The sequence below is a fragment of the Oryx dammah genome, unplaced genomic scaffold (assembly GCF_014754425.2).
Source record: "Oryx dammah isolate SB20612 unplaced genomic scaffold, SCBI_Odam_1.1 HiC_scaffold_2, whole genome shotgun sequence".
In the NCBI taxonomy this organism is placed as follows: Eukaryota; Metazoa; Chordata; class Mammalia; order Artiodactyla; family Bovidae; genus Oryx; species Oryx dammah.
In genome coordinates this window covers 178,024,338-178,037,970 of record NW_024070186.1, presented here as the reverse complement: position 1 = coordinate 178,037,970, position 13,633 = coordinate 178,024,338, and the positions used below count along the sequence as shown (strand labels likewise).

General features: G+C 48.1%; 1 protein-coding gene across 1 annotated transcript in view; it reads right to left on the bottom strand.

Moving 5' to 3' along the window:
• The window catches only part of SCNN1B (sodium channel epithelial 1 subunit beta), a 73,754-nt gene extending 66,626 nt beyond the window's left edge, over positions 1-7,128 (bottom strand). The window contains exon 1 of the mRNA XM_040257790.1: positions 6,961-7,128. The gene's annotated coding sequence lies outside the window, so the exon portion shown is untranslated. The remainder of the gene's footprint in view (positions 1-6,960) is intronic.
• Between the last annotated feature and the right edge of the window lie 6,505 nt (positions 7,129-13,633).

Below are 13,633 nucleotides of genomic sequence, written 5' to 3'. Positions count from 1 at the left end.
ATACATTGAGTCCCTTTTTTAAAATTATCTACTTCTACTTTAAGCTTTTTTATCATATTGGAGTATAGCCAATTAACAAATAATGTGATAGTTTCCGATGAACAGTGAAGGGACTCAGACATACATATACATGTATCCATTCTCTTAAACTCCCTTTTTAAAATACATACAAATGCGTGCGCGTGCGCACACACACACACACCTGGTAGAACACTATACGCTGTTCTGTACCTTGCATTTTTCTTTTAACAATACGTCCAGGAGACAGTTTCACATTTATTCATGAAGAGCGACTGCTGTCTTTTGACTGGCTGCATCATATTCTCTTGCATGGCTGTACTGACATGTACAGCACTTAGTTCCCCTCTGGTGGCTGTTTAGCTAATTTCCAATCACTTGCTCTCACACAACACTGAGTCTCTTTGTTCTAACAGAATGTGTCCAATGCAACGATATCCACGGGAAAAATTTCAAGAGGTGAAATGGTAGAGACAGAAGTTGTGAGCATCGTAAATATCAACAGTTTTCCTAACTCCTGCCCCACCACCCCTGCCGAGATTGCTCAGTATGTGCTCCCACCAAGGAAGTCTGAGAATCCTGGTGTCTCCACCAGCATTGGGTGTTACCTAGCAACCCCACAGGTGGAAAATAGAATTGATGTGGTTTTGTTGTGTGCTTTTGTTTTCAGAGTTGGGCATCTTTTCATCTGTTTGAATTCCATTTGTATTTCTTTTGATGTAAACAGCTGAATCATAACCTCTATTCCTTTTTCCTTCCATTTTTGAAACAGGCGGTTGATCTTTAATTTATAAGAGCTCTCTATGAAATTAACTCTCTGTCATAAAAGTGGCATATATTTTTATTAGTTGGACATGCCTGGGCTTATGGATTTTGGTTTGTTATGGTCATATCAGTTCAGTTCAGTTGCTCAGTCCTGTCTGACTCTTTGTGACCCCATGGACTGCAGTACGCCAGGCTTCCCTGTCCATCACCAACTCCCCAAGCTTGTTCAAACTCATGTCCATCGAGTCAGGAATGCCATCCAAACATCTCATCCTCTGTCATCCCTTTTTCCTCCTACCTTCAATCTTTCCCAGTATCAGGGTCTTTTCCAAGGAGTCAGTTCTTTGCATCAGGTGGCCAAAGGATTGGAGCTTCAGCTTCAGCATCAGTCCTTCCAATGAATATTCAGGATTGATTTACTTTAGGATTGACTGGTTTGATTTCCTTGCAGAGGTCATGTAGAAATAATTAATTTTTATGCAGGCAGACTTAACAACTTTTACCTTTAAGGCAAGGCCCCTGCTTCTACCCATTAGGCTGTCTGGCCTCTCTGCTCTGATCAGCGATTTGAAGATGCCATGTAGAGTGGGTCTCTTTCTCCCTAGGAGGTCCGATACAAAACATGATTGTCCAATCTGGACTTGGGCCTGGACATGTGATCTCAAGGCTCTGAGGGAGAAGAGACAGCCCACGAAGGCCCCCAGGCACAGGGAGTCTGTAATTGAGGGTTTTCATAATGGAGGGGGATAGCTCCTCAGCTGCCTCGGGTATCCTGCCCTGGAGAACAACTCCTCTGAAAGTCAAATCTTGCCCCCAGACTCTCAAGGTGGGCTCCCTGGAGGCTGTGAGACTAGAAGGTAGAGCAAGCTGTCAAGAATAAAAACCCTGGGACTTCCCTGGTGGTGGTCCAGCGGTTAAGAATCCACCTTGCAATGCAGGGGATGTGAGTTTGATCACTGGTCGGGGAACTAAGATCCCACATGCCTTGGGGCAACTAAGGCCTCGAGCCACAACTCCTGGACCCACGCACCACAACCAGAGAGTCTGTGCACCAGAATGGTGCAACGAGGATCCCGAGTGCTGCAACTAAGACCGAATGGAATCAAATAAATAAATATAAAAAAGTAAAAACCCCACAAGGCCTTGGCAACTTTCTTATCTGTAAAGAAATGGTTCTTTCCAGCCTCCCGTGCTGAAGGGGATGTGCTGTTGCTTGCTCTTGGGAGGACAGAATTCTCGCCACCTACCCATTCTTCTAGCTGGAGGTGGAGGCAGGTGGCCAAGGAGGATCTCATTTGAAGGTTTTCTCCAGGTCAGTGATTCTGAAATTTCAGCATTCATGAGAACCATCCAAAGAGCTTGTTAAAATACAGGTTGCTGGGCCACCCCTCAGGGTCTCCAATTTATTAAGGTCTAGATTGGGTCTGAGAATCTGCATTTTGACAAAAGCTCCAGGTGATGCTGATGTTTCGGGCCCAGAGAGATCCACTAGCTCCGGACATTCTCTCCCTGGGGACCCCCATCTCAGGCTGGGCAGTGGTGTGAGTTCAGGCGAGAAGCCTAGAGCAACATATTCCATCACAACAACAACAGCAACTGCTCTCTGCCAGGGGATGTGCTGAGGGCTGCATGTTCAGTCTCATCTCATCCTCATGCCAAGCCCACTCAGGAGGCTTCACTAGTACTACCTCCACTTTCCAATGAGAAAACAGGAGGCTCAGAGAGGGAACATAGGCTTTAGAATCAGACAGATTTGGGGTCTGATTTCAGTTCTGCCACTGAACCATAGTCTGAGCTCTTGAGCAAGTGGCTGACCTTCCTGAGCCTCTAATTCATCAGTAAATGGAGACCAAAAAACCTGATTCCTGGGGTATGATGAGGATGAGTGGGAGTGGGGATTACAAGGGCACCTGCACACAGTAGATGCAGAAGAAATGTACATCCCCTTTCTGAAAGCCTCATCCTTTTCTGTCTTCCCAGATTCATCATCCTGCCTCTCCCTATACTCTGAGATACCTTACCTAAAGTAACACTGGACTATTGTCACTTCCTAAACATGGTCTACCTGGTCATGCTCCCAGGGCTTTGGAAAGGCTATTTCCTTCATGTGGCAATGCTTTTCTCACTCTATTGCTCCAGAGAAACTCCTATTCATCCTTTAAAACCCATCTTAGAAGTCCCTTCCTTTTGTCACTTTCCTTGTAATGTCCTCTTCCTGACCTCGGGCAGAACAAATATCCAGGATTGCAGCATCTTCTTTGAAGAAAGAACTTAAAGTGTTACTTTCATTCCTTCCTTCCTCTTTCACTTGTGTTCCCCCAACAATTTACGTGGACTACAATTTGGAATACAAATTGCACTCTTACAGGGATCAGACAGCTTACACTGCCAGCAGCAAGCATCACCATCATCAACGCTTAGTCTATTCCATGCTCCTGGCACTGTTGTAAGAGGCTGAGGTTTGTTGATTCATTTAATGCTGAAAATAGTGTTTGAGGGAAGTGCTACTTACTATCCCTCTTTTCCATATGAGGAAATTGAATTACAGAAGTGCTAAATTGGATTTCCCTGGTGGCAGTGGATAAAAATCCAATTGCCAATACAGGGGACACGGGTTTGATCCCTGGTCCAGGAAGATTCCACACGCTGCAGAGGAGCTGAGCTCGTGCGTCACAACTACTGAGCCTGAGCTCTAGAGCCCATGAGCAGCCCATGAGCACTGAAGAAGTGCCTGAAGAGTCTGTGCTCCACAACAAGAGAGGCCACCGTGATAAGGGGCCCACGCACAGCAACTCGTGAGCAGCCCCTTGCTCTCTGCAACTAGAGAAGGTCTGCATAGCAACAAAGATCCAGCACAGCCAAAAATAAATAAATAAATAGAGCAGTGCACACATGTGAAAGAAAAATAAATTTTTCAAAAAGATCAAAACATTGTCCCCCAAAAAGTGCTAGATAATTTACTTTGATCATACAACTAATCCATGCCAGAGCTGGGATGCAGAAGCTGGCTATGGAGTCTGAGTTACTAACTTTTATAGTATGCTGCTCTTTATGCTTAAGGGGTGGGCCAGCTGGGGACTGTGCCATGCTCGAGGGTGCCTGCCCCATGCCAGGGGCAGCCGAAAGTTAGGGCTGGAGTTGTCAGATTTTCTGATCCTCTCTTCTCAGGAGGATCCCCAAATCCTAATCTCCCACCTTTTAAAATCTTGGCAGTAAATTAGAATTTCAAAAGGGCCATGGGCCTCACAAAAGCTGCGCACAGGTGTGCTTTGCAGGGACCGTGGCTCAGTTTGTTTCTGTATCTTAGCTCAGGGCCAGGTGCACAGTAGGTCCTTTGTAGGTGTCATGATACTTCTGGACCCCACTGTGAGCTGGGTGGGGCTCCCATAATCTGAGGTCTCAGCCTCCGTCCCACTCAGCGCTGGGATTCTCTGCCCTGCACTGGGATGTAGATGAGGTCCCAAATAGTGGCCCTGAGTGTCACCCTGGGGCCATCGCTGGGTCTTCTTTCTGTCCAAGATAAGACTTGCTGCTTTCTGAGTGCTTTCTGAGTGCTGACAACGTGCTAAGTGCTTGGTTTTGTCATCCCACTGACCCACTCAAAAGTTCTGGGAGGCTGCCCTTGTCATCATCCCAAGTTACAGATGTGAAACTCTGGCTCAGACGCTGGGAAGGGAATTATTGCCCAAACTAGGAAGAGGTGGAGCTGGGCCTGTAATGCAAAGAGCTGGGATTCCAGCATCCCCCAGCCAGCTGTCATCAGAGCTTCCACCAAACTTTTGACAGTCCCAGCCCACAGTCTAGGCTAAGGACACTCTCACGGCACAGCCTGGACCTGGAAAGTCTGTGGTACACAGGGAGGACCCTAGACACTCTAGTCTGTCAGACATGGTTTCTAAGTCCTTCCATATCCTACTGGATGGTGGGGACGGCATTGCGAGTATGTCTAGAGGAAACTCCTGGTCACGGTCCCTTATGGGAATTCTGCCCACTGGGGCCTGGACAGTCAGGGCTTGAGGCCTGGCTCAATCCCAGGCCTTTTGGCTCAGAAACGACCGCAGATAGGGGTTCAGCGTTTGTCCTTGTCCAAAGACAGAAGGACAGAGATGTGTATACGTGCACCTGTGCATGGGTGTGTGCCTTGGGTATGAGTGCATGGCACGTGTGTGTGCAATGGGGAACAGGGGAACTTGTCCCCCAAATTCAGATCCTGTGAAGTTAGTATAGAACAAAAAACAAATAAATCTTATTTCATCCAGAAATGTCAATTTATAGAAGAGGTTGAAATAGAAAACAGTCATCTAATTTTACAACTTAAATACTCAGCAATAGGCATATCCATGGGCTTTCCTGAGGCTCAGATGGTAAAGAATCCGCCTGCAATGCAGGAGACCTGGGTTTGATCCCTGGGCCAGGAAGATCCCTTGGAGAAGGGAATGGATACCCACTCCAGTATTCTTGCCTGGAGAATTCCATGGACAGAAGAGCCTGCCGGACTACAATCCATGGGATTGCAAAGAGGTGGACACCATTGGGGGACTAACAGCACTATCACGTGGCATATCCATGGTGGAAAACAAGGCAGCAGTTAAAATAAATAAGCTGGCTTTATATGCAGCCACTTGGATAACTTTCAAAGCAACGATAACTGAGTGGAGAGGGGTGGCAAGTTGCAGAAGGATGCTGGATGTACTGTACCATTTCTAGGAAACATCCACCCACGTTACTCTGCCGCTTACATACTTTCTATGGATACGCATCTATATGACTGCATGGGTGTAGGAAAGACCTAAAAGGAACACCCCAAGTTATGAAGGCGGTAACATTTGAGGGGGGCAGGGGTTACAGACAAAGGAGATTGGATGAGTGTATATTCCCTCTTGGATCGCACAATTCAGTGGGCAGGCAGGTGAGGTCATTGGTCATGCAGGGGATGCTTAGGTTCAGGGAACTAGTCACAGAAGCCTCCCACGGACTGAGGACTGAGCTGTCGGGGTCAATCCATTGCTTTGGCTGTTCTGCCCTCACTCCAGTGGAGATGGGCGGGTGTCTGTGTGTGTGTGTGGGTGGGGGTGTGTGGTAGGGGGAGCTGTCCTGCCCCTTGTGGATGGAGAAGCTCTGCGACTTCCTCTCTAAACCTCCCCCTGCCTCAGTTTCTCCCTCCAGACTAGACGACAAGGTCCCGCTTCGGCGGCACACATTCTGGCCCCAACCCCGCCCCCACCCCTGCCCAGCCCACCCAAGTGTTGACTTACGCTTCTCTGGGAAACAGAGAGCAGGGCCTTCGGAGCTGGCCTCCTCACGCTGGGCAGTCTCAAGGGGCACACTCATTGAAGACATCCCCGTTCCCCAGAGGGAGGCTGGTCGAGGAGGCTAAGGTGAGTGAGCTCTGCGGTCAGACTCCTCGGGTCCAAATCTGGGCTCAGCAACTTGTCTCAAGGACCCAGGGAAGCTGCTCCGGCCTCTGGCCCTCAGTTTTCCCCTTTGTTAAATGGAAACACCGTGGAGACACCCTAATTTCAGCAACACGTTGTGCGTCCAGGCGCCTAGCTCTCAGGTGTCGCTGTTGTCACCCTCCCAGAGGACCTCGCATCCCGCCCCTTCGGTGCCGAGGACGCCGCCGCCCTCTGGGCCGCCCCCGACGGCGCATTCGTCCGACACCTCGGCTCGCGTCCGGGGGTCTTCCCCTCCCCATCCTCCGGGGCGGTGGCCCTGCACCCGAGGCCGGGTCCCAGCAGTGCCGCCGGCGCGAGCGCCGAGCGCCCTCGGGTGGGAAACGGCGGGGCGGGCGGCGGGGAAAGCGCGGAGCCCGGCGTCGCGGTCATACCTGCTTCCCGCGGCGGCTCGGGATGCGTGCGGCGGCGGCGGCGGCTCGGGATGCGTGCGGCGGCGGCGGCGGCCGGGCGGCTGTGGCGGCGGCGCCGCGAGCGCGCGGAGACTCGGACAGGGAGGGAGCCGGCAGCGGGGCGGGGAAGCCCGGGAGCGCGGCGGGCGGGGCTTGGCGGGGCCGACGGCCGGGCCACCGCACCGCCCGGCTCCCCGCGGCCCTTCTTTCTCCCTCTGCCCCCAAACGAGCTCCGGCCTCGCGCGCTCCCTTGTTCCCGCGTCCACATCCACGTCTCCCCAGCTCATCCACCCAGACCCCTGCGCACACACCCCCGCATTTTCCCTCCGCACATCCAAATGCGTGGCTCAGATCCGTACACACAGACCCGTCATCGGTCATCCTCGTGTTCCCAGAAAGACCACTGTCCCAGCAGCACACGCATGCCCTGCGCAGTGCCCCCTCCTGCCCCGCGGCGCGCCTGGACTCAGGGCTCGCACCTGTCCAAACCCGCCCACAGCAACCCTAACCCGCCGCAGGCACAGTGTCCTCGGGGCGGCGTGAGGACTTCCAGGAGTTTGCATAGGAACCGGCTTCTGCAGCTGATTTCCCTGCCCCTCACCGGAGCTCTGAACTCCCTCACCCGCACCTTTGCGTTCTCAATGATCTTCTGCTTCCTGTCCTTGGCCACCTGCTTCAAGGTTACTCTCAGATTCCTGTCAGCCCATGAGGGCAGCCTCAGCAGCTGCCAGGCTCCCTTCTCTAATCCTCACTTCCTTCCCTCTTCCCATCTGGTGGAAGTTCCAAGGACTATCATTTCATATCTCCGTTTCACGTGTGCACGGCAACCCCCAAATGTCAGCCCTTCTGTCTCCGGTGGTGCTTGAATGCTCATTTGCTCAGTGGTGTCCAACTCTTTGCGATCCCAGGGACTGTAGCCCTCCAAGGCTCCTCTGTGTATGGGATTCCCCAGGCAAGAATACTGGAGTGGGCTGCTATTTCCTTCTCCAGGGAATCTTCCCGATCAAACCCACATCTTCTGCATTGGCAGATGGATTCTTTATCACAGAGCCACCATTTAGAGCCCGTTTGTTTTCTCTTGCTGCTATAACAAATGAGCACAGGAGTGCTAGCTTAATACGTCGGAATGTATTGTCTTGGCATTCTGGAGGTCAGAAGTGCAACACCACTAAAATCAAGAAGTGGTATGACTGTGTTCCTTCTGGAGGAACTAGGGGAGAATCTATTTTCTTGCCTTTTCTAGCTTCTGAATACTGACTGTCTTTCTTGTCTTGTGGGCCCTTTCTCTATCTTAAAAGCCACCAGTGCCAGGCCAAGTCTTCTGTATACACCGCATCTGTAGTTCTCTCTCTCCTCTATCTCCCTTTTCCACTTATAAGGACTCTTGTGATTATGTTCGGTTTACCTGGATGGATTGCTGTTGTAGTTGTTTAGTTGCTAGTTGGATCCGACTCTTTTGAGACCCCATGGACTGTAGCCTACCAGGTTTCTCTGTCTATGAGATTTCCCAGGCAAGAATGCTGGAGTAGGTTGCCATTTCCTTCTCCAGTGGATCTTCCCGACCCAGGGATCAAGCCCACCTCTCCTGCATTGGCAGGTGGATTCTTTACCACTGAGCCACCACGGAAGCCCATCTGGATGGACGATCCAGGATAATGTCTCCATTTCTAATCCTAACCAATCATAATTCTACCTGCAATCTTACTTACCCTTTGTCACGTAGTTTAACGTATTAACAGGTACTAGGAATGAGGATTGAGACATCTTTTAACTGTTATTCTGCCCACCACAGAGGCGAGCCTTACTGGAGAAAATTAGTCATCTGAGAAGATTTTTGATGTTATAAACTTATGAATATCTATAAGTAGAAAGAAGCTTATCATTGTCAATATTTGCAGCAGAGACATAATAAAATGTGGAATGTTTGGGGACCTCCCCAGTGGCACAGTGGATAAGAATCCGCCTGCCAATGCAGGGGACATAGGTTCTATCTCTGGTCCAGGAAGATTCCACATACCAAGGAGCAACTGAGACACAACTACTGGGCCTGTGTGCTGCAACTACTGAAGCCTGCTCACCTAGAGCCTGTGCTCCACAGTAACAGACGCCACCAAGATAAGAAGCCCTGGCACTGCACAAAGAGTAGCCCTTGCTCATTGCAACTAGAGAAAGTTCACACAAAAGCAATGAAAGCTCAATGTGACCATAAATAAATAAAAAGAAAATGTGGAATGTTTGTTTATGTGATGGAATACTATACAGCACCGAACAAGAACCTATTCCGTCTATGCAGATGAAGGTTCAAAATCATGAGTGAAGGGATTTCCCTGCTGGTCCTGTGGTTAAGAATCCACCTTGCAATGCAAGGGATGTGGGTTTGATCCCTTGTCGAGGAACTAAGATCCCACATGCCAAGGAGCAATTAAGTCTGAGTTACAACTAGAGAGTCAGCATGCTGCAACAGAAGTCCTGCATGACTTAACTAAGATCTGACACAAACACGTAAAACAAATCATGAGTGAAAAAAGCAAGCGGACTGACATAATAATGACAGCAAACACTTTTATAGTGCTTACTCTGTGCCAGATGCTGTTCCTAGGAACTTGTATAGTATATTAACACTCAGAGCAATCCCATGGGATATGTACAAGTATTATTCCTGTTTTACAGATGAGGAAAGTATGGTACAGGCAGTTGAATAACTTGCCCAAGGTCACACAACTAGGAAGCATCAGTCAAGATTTGAATCCAGAGTCAGGCTTAATCCAGAGCCAGTCTTAATCCAGAGCCTGTGCACTTCACTGTAGCAGATCAATTTGTATAGTATGAATTACTTCAAGTAAAAATTTTAGAGCACACAAAACAATATATACATATATATTTAGAGGACATAAAACTACCTATCTACAAATCACTTTGCTGAACACCTGAAATGAGCACAATATTATAAATCAACTATACTTCAATTTACTTCAACTATATATAAATCAACTATACTTCAAGTGTACATCAACCATCTGGTCAAATCTTTGGTTTTCCCAGTGGTCATGTACACATGTGAAAGTTGGACCATAAAGAAAGCTGAGCACTGAAGAATTGATGCTTTTGAACTGTGCTGTTGGAGAAGACCCTTGAGAGTCCTTTGGACTGCAAGGAGATCAAACCAGTCAATCCTAAAGGAAATCACTCCTGAATATTCATTGGAAGGACTGACGCTGACTTTGAAGCTCCAATATTTTGGCCACCTGATGTGAAGAACTGACATTGGAAAAGACCCTGATGCTGGGGAAGATTGAAGGCAGGAGGAGAAGGGGACGACAGAGGATGAGATGGTTGGATGGCATCACTGAGTCGATGCACGTGAGTTTGAGCAAGCTCTGGGAGTTGGTGAAGGACAGGCAGGCCTGGCGTGCTGCAGTCCATGGGGTCACAAAGAGTCAGACACGACTGAGCAACTGAACTGAACTGATCCTTCAATTAAAATTAAAAAAGGATAGGTGGATTCATAATCTACTTCTAAACTCAATCTGTTGCATTATGTTGCTTAGTTGAAATAAATAAAGGAAGGAAATTCAGCCTCTTGTAATTTTACTCACCGTTACTTTTCTTGGGGGTTTCCCTGATAGCTCTGTTGGTAAAGAATCCGCCTGCAATGTAGGAGACCTGGGTTTGATCTCTGGGTTGGGAAGATCCCCTGAAGAAGAGAAAGGCTACTACCCACTCCAGTATTCTGGCCTGGAGAATTCCATGAACTATATAGACCATGGGGTTGCAAAGAGTCGGACATGACTGAGCGACTTTCACTTTCATTGCTTTTCTCAGGGCAAATGTCATTATGGTGAAAAGGCAAATAACATTTATGACAACAATTTTGACTTCACGTTCTTCTTGAAAGGATCTTTGGGACACACTCCTACTCCCCACCCCAACCTCCCCTGAAGTCTGTCAATCACACTTTAAAAACCACTGCCCTATCATATATAGCTGTGATCATTAAAATTGTTGATACAAAAATGGCAATTTCATATTGTTCCAGCAAATACATGTTATTTTGGAAGGTTATCTGTTTGGTTCACACTCTGCTTTCCTGGCCAGGCCCAGGAAAACATCATTCGGTGTGTCTCTGCTGGGACTGTGTTGCTGTGGGCAGCTTTCCACCAATGTTATCTCTTTCTTTATGTCATGATTTCCAATGTGGGGGAGGTGGCATTTGAGGTGTGCATAGGAACTACGAACTCGGTGATATTAGGCTGACAAATTTTGAAGTATGTATTTTAAACAGTTGTGAACACGGAGAGCGGTGTTCTCAGAGTTGATTGAAGGACATAAGAGAGTCTGTGTGGACTTTTGCCAGGTGTTTAGAACCATGGATCACTTGGCAAGAAAACAAAAATCTTTTTCTAGACAAAGATATGTGGGCTGAGTTATGGCACAGTTGGACAAATTTAGGCCTGGATAGATTCATGACTGGTTTGAAAGGTAAGTACCCCCTAAACATTCTATTCTATATTATTGTGGAAGAATAGTCCTCCTGCTTTCTTTAGACAAGGTAGTGCAATGCTAGGAGATGATAAATATAAAAAGGGATCCAAGATCAGCCAAGCCAGCCCTGAGGATCAGTAGGGTGTTACATGCTGTTCTTTGTAATGACTATTTTAAAAATACATTGCATAAAAGATAAGGTGACTGTTTTTTTTCCCCTAGGAGAGGGGGTCACTGAGCACCCATTCATTCTACTTTAGATAAGTACATATGATTCAGTTCTTGGGTCAGCATCCCTTTCTTACCCCTCATCCATATTTTGATCCTGGTGATGCTGATTTCAGGTATCACCACCCCCATCCAAGTTGATGCTGCCCTGGCCTAGAAATCACACATTGTATTCCTCCTAAGTGATTCTGGTGAAAATTTTATCCAAACTACAAAAGAAGGAAGTCAGGAGGGACAGTTGCAGAATCTTGACATCTGAAATGTCAGGTCCCAAACTAAGAAGATTAACTCCCACAAGCACAGATGTAAAGTCCTACAGTTGGGTCATCCAGACAAATTCTGGCTTGGGACCTGTGCCACCCTCTGAGATAGAGAGCCTCTTAGAGATGCAGTGCCACCCTCAGGCCTGGAAGACCTAGGAGGTGCTGGTCTCTGGCGTGGTTGGCAGAATCCTTGTGTGCTGTGCTTAGTCGCTCAGTCATGTTGAACTCTGCAAACACATGGACTGTAGCCAGCCAGATTCCTCTGTCCATGGGGATTCTCCAGGCAAGAATACTGGAGTGGGTTGCCATGCCTTCCTCCAGGGGATCTTTCCAACCCAGGGTTCGAACCGAGGTCTCCCACAGTGCAAGCGGATGCTTTACCGTCTGAGCCACCAGGCAGAATCTTTACCTGAGTCCTTTGCTTATGGTGGGTCCTGGATCTTCAGTCTCATTCCCTCAGGCCATAGCAAGCAAGCTTGGATGTTCCTCTGCCTCTGACCACATCACACCAGCTCCTACCATGCAAGACCTTTCTATTATTCCACTTTTTCTCCCCCAGTTACTACTGCTAAGTTGCTCAGTCGTGTCCGACTCTTAGCGACCCCATGGATGGCAGCCCACCAGGCTCCCCCGTCCATGGGATTTTCCAGGCAAGAACACCGGAGTGGGGTGCCATTGCCTTCTCCAATTACTACTACTCATATTGAACTGTGATACTATTTGCCAGGCACCTTGCTAAGTCTCCTTTATCCTCCCAAACAATCTTATGAGGTAGGTTCTAGTTTTGTTCCCATTTTACAGATAAATAAACAGACTTGTAGATGTCAAGGAACTTGGCCCAAATAGCAGCAAAGCCAGGTCTCTCTGGAACCAAAGTCCATGTTCTTAAGTGTTTTCCTAAACTGCAGATTTGTAAACAGGGGAGGGTGTGTATGGGAGGGAATGGGGATGGAGGAGATCCAGTTTTCAAACATGTTTTGTAAGATCATGTGGTATTTAAAAAAATTTTTTAAACCAATGTTTAAAAGTGAGAAAATAGCTCATAAAAATCCACTTCCTGATTCTCTGGAAAATAAGCAGTCAGGAGGTCTGGTAACAAGAATGCTTTCATTCCTGCTTGGTCCGAGTCACCTGGAGCTGAGTGGCAGCTGAATGGGTCCTGATTTCCCATGATTCTCTGTTTCCAAGTTGTCCTGTGTCCCTGTGCCCAGCTTGCCTGTGCATTGATGACTGATAGATGTTTGAGTATGGAGCCTCTGCTCCCATCATGTCCAAGCCATCTCTGCTTCTTCTTCTTCACCGCTGGCCAGTCTGCCACAAAAGCTCCCAGCTACTGCCAAGCCTGGCAGTTTTCACTTTGTTCCCAGAAATCCAGCCGCAGAGTCTAAATCACACAGGGAACAGCCAGGCTGGCGCTCAGGGCTCACCTGGTCACTCAGAGCGCATACCTTTCCATTTGTCTCCCCTTCCTGGCCTAGAGGAAAAATTTAATCAGCTTCTGGGGCTGTGACCCAAGGAAAAGGAAGATCTGAGAACAAACTTTGCAACTTTGCTATTGAGGTTATCAGTGGCATCCAGGAACCTTGAGAAAGGTCAGGTTGCTGCTTGGAGACTTTAAAACATTCAAACACTCATACATTCTAGTGAGGCAAGACAGACAATAAATAAGACAAAGGAGCTTTTAGATGGTTTAACTGCTGTGGAGAAGAAGAATGCAGGCTAAAAGGGGTGGGGTGAAGGTTGAGTTTTAAAAAGTAGGGTCAGCTGGCAGTTCAGAAATTAGGACTCTATGATTCCACTGCTGGGGCATGAGTTCAACCCTTGGTCAGGGAACTAAGATCCATAAGCCTAAAGGAGGAGGAGAAGCCAGCCCTGCAGATACCTGGGAGAAAAATGTACCAGGCAGAGGAATAGAAACTGCAAAGGCCCTGAGGCAAAGCATGCCTGGCGTGTTTGAAAAGCAGTAAAGGTGCCAGCATGTCTGTAGTGGAAGTGAACAAGAAGACCGTGAGAGGGAGATTCAGAAAGTTCG